Genomic DNA, 3,736 nt, shown 5'->3' with positions numbered 1-3,736 from the left:
CGCGACATAGCTTTGCAGACGATAAATGTAACCGTCTCAGAGAGAAAAGCGGCCAATGTGACGATCTGGCTTTAAGTCGATTCGATAACAAATGACGAAAACGGACGGATTTCTCAGGTTTTTACTACATATGAACACTTTTCACATTCTCCCGTGCAACGCGGCTGTTAGTCCTCCTTTCATGCAAAATCTTATGGTCTTAGGTCATGTACAAGCCACCAATGCCGGCTAAAAAGTGAATAATCGACAACTAAAACTTCAATTTTAATACTTCTTACTGGCTGTTGCTTCAACTTAGAAGCTTCTTCAGTGTTCTACTATGGTGCTTTTAGTGTCTCCGCATACCGCAGCAGGCGACATAGATTTGCAGACGATAAATGTAACCGTCTCAGAGAGAAAAGCAGCCAATGTGACGATCTGGCTTTAAGACGATTTGATAACAAATGACGAAAACGATGGATTTCTCAGGTTTTTACTACATATGAACACTTTTCACATTCTCCGATGCAACGTGGCTGCTAGTCTTCCTTTCATGCAAAATTTTATAGTTCCACCTCATGTCCAAGCCACCAAAGCCGGCTAAAAAGTGAATAATCGACAACTAAAAGTTCAATTGCACTACTTCTTACTGGCTATTACTTCAACATAGAAGCTTCTTCAGTGTTCTACTATGGTGCTTTTAGTGTTTCCGCATACTGCAGCACGCGACATAGCTTTGCAGACGATAATTGTAACCGTTTCAGAGAGTAGAGCGGCCAATGTGACTATGTGGCTTTAAGTCGATTCGACAACAAATGACGAAAACGGACGGATTTCTCAGGTTTTTACTACATATGAACACTTTTCACATTCTCCCGTGCAACGCGTCTGCTAGTCCTCCTTTCATGCAAAATCTTAAGGTCCTAGGTCATGTCCAAGCCACCAAAGCCGGCTAAATAGTGAATAATCGACAACTAAATTTGAATTGAAATACTTCTTACTGGCTATTACTTCAACTTAGAAGCTTCTTCAGTGTTCTACTATGGTGCTTTTAGTGTTTCCGCATACTGCAGCACGCGACATAGCTTTGCAGACGATAAATGTAACCGTCCCAGGGAGAAAAGCGGCCAATGTGACGATCTGGCTTTAAGTCGATACGATAACAAATGACGATAACGGACGGATTTATCAGGTTTTTACCACATATGAACACTTTTCACATTCTCCCGTGCAACGCGGCTGCCAGACCTCCTTTCATGTAAAATCTTAAGGTCCCTTGTCATGTCCAAGCCACCAAAGTCGGCTAAAAAGTCAATAATCGACAACTAAAACTTCAATTGTACTACTTCTTACTGGCTATTACTTCAACTTAGAAGCATCTTCTGTGTTCTTCTATGGTGCTTTTAGTGTCTCCGCATACTGCAGCACGCGACATAGCTTTGCAGACATTAAGTGTAACCTTCTCAGAGAGAAAGGCGGCAAATGTGACGATCTGGCTTTAAGTCGATTCGATAACAAATGACGAAAACGGACGGATTTCTCAGGTTTTTACTACACATGAACACTTTTCACACTCTCCCATGCAACATGGCTGCTAGTCCTCCTTTCATGCAAAATCGTAAGGTCCCAGGTCATGTCCAAGCCACCAAAGCCAGCTAAAAAGTGAATAATCGACAACTAAAACTTCAATTGTACTACTTCTTACTGGCTATTACTTCAACTTAGAAGCTTCTTCTGTGTTCTACTATGGTGCTTTTAGTGTCTCCGCAGATCGCAGCACGCGACATAGCTTTGCAGACGATAAATGTAACCGTTTCAGAGAGAGGAGCGGCAAATGTGACGATCTGGCTTTAAGTCGATTCGATAACAAATGACGAAAACGGACGGATTTCTCAGGTTTTTACTACATATGAACATATTTCACATTCTCCCGTGAAACGCGGCTGTTAGTCCTCCTTTCATGCAAAATCTTATGGTCCTAGGTCATGTCCAAGCCACCAAAGCCGGCTAAAAAGTGAATAATCGACAACTAAAACATGAATTGTACTACTTCTTACTGGCTATTACTTCAACTTAGAAGCTTCTTCTGTGTTCTACTATGGTGCTTTTAGTGTTTACGCATACTGCAGCACGCGACATAGCTTTGCAGACGATAAATGTAATCGTTTCAGAGAGTAGAGCGGCCAATGTGAGTATGTGGCTTTGAGTCGATTCGATAACAAATGACGAAAACGGACGGATTTCTAAGGTTTTTACTACATATGAACACTTTTCACATTCTCCCGTGCAACGCGTCTGCTAGTCCTCCTTTCATGCAAAATCTTATGGTCCTAGGTCATATCCAAGCCACCAAAGCCGGCTAAAAAGTGAATAATCGACAACTAAAACTTCAATTGTACTACTTCTTACTGGCTATTGATTCAACTTTAAAGTTTCTTCTGTGTTCTACTATGGTGCTTTTAGTGTCTCCGCATACCGCAGCACGCGACATAGCTTTGCAGACGATAAATGTAACCGTCCCAGAGGGAAAAGCGGCCAATGTGACGATCTGGCTTTAAGTCGATTCGATAACAAATGACGAAAACGGACGGATTTCTCAGGTTTTTACTACACATGAACACTTTTCACATTCTCCCATGCAACGCGGCTGCTACTCCTCCTTTCATGCAAAATCGTAAGGTCCCAGGTCATGTCCAAGCCACCAAAGCCGGCTAAAAAGTGAATAATCGACAACTAAAACTTCAATTGTACTACTTCTTACTGGCTATTACCTCAACTTAGAAGCTTCTTCTGTGTTCTCCTATGGTGCTTTTAGTGTCTCCGCAGATCGCAGCACGCGACATAGCTTTGCAGACGATAAATGTAACCGTTTCAGAGAGAAGAGCGGCCAATGTGACGATCTGGCTTTAAGTCGATTCGATAACAAATGACGAAAACGGACGGATTTCTCAGGTTTTTACTACATATGAACACTTTTCACATTCTCCCGTGCAACGCGGCTGTTAGTCCTCCTTTCATGCAAAATCTTATGGTCCTAGGTCATGTCCAAGCCACCAAAGCCGGCTAAAAAGTGAATAATCGACAACTAAAACATGAATTGTACTACTTCTTACTGGCTATTACTTCAACTTAGAAGCTTCTTCTGTGTTCTACTATGGTGCTTTTAGTGTTTCCGCATACCGCAGCACGCGACATAGCTTTGTAGACGATAAATGTAGCCGTTTCAGAGAGAAGAGGGGCCAATGTGACGATCTGACTTTAAGTCGATTCGATAACAAATGACGAAAACGGACGGATTTCTCAGGTTTTTACTACATATGAACACTTTTCACATTCTCCCGTGCAACGCGGCTGCTAGTCCTCCTTTCATGCAAAATCTTAAGGTCCTAGGTCATGTCCAAGCCACCAAAGCCGGCTAAATAGTGAATAATCGACAACTAAATTTGAATTGAAATACTTCTTACTGGCTATTACTTCAACTTAGAAGCTTCTTCTGTGTTCTACTATGGTGCTCTTAGTGTTTCCGCATACTGCAGCACGCGACATAGCTTTGCAGACGATAAATGTAACCGTTTCAGAGAGTAGAGCGGCTAATGTGACTATGTGGCTTTAAGTCGATTCGATAACAAATAACGAATACGGACGGATTTCTCAGGTTTTTACTACATATGAACACTTTTCACATTCTCCCGTGCAACGCGTCTGCTAGTCCTCCTTTCATGCAAAATCTTATGGTCCCAGGTCATATCCAAGCCAC

This window comes from Schistocerca gregaria, unplaced genomic scaffold, assembly GCF_023897955.1.
Source record: "Schistocerca gregaria isolate iqSchGreg1 unplaced genomic scaffold, iqSchGreg1.2 ptg000292l, whole genome shotgun sequence".
In the NCBI taxonomy this organism is placed as follows: Eukaryota; Metazoa; Arthropoda; class Insecta; order Orthoptera; family Acrididae; genus Schistocerca; species Schistocerca gregaria.
This window is presented reverse-complemented; position numbering follows the sequence as displayed.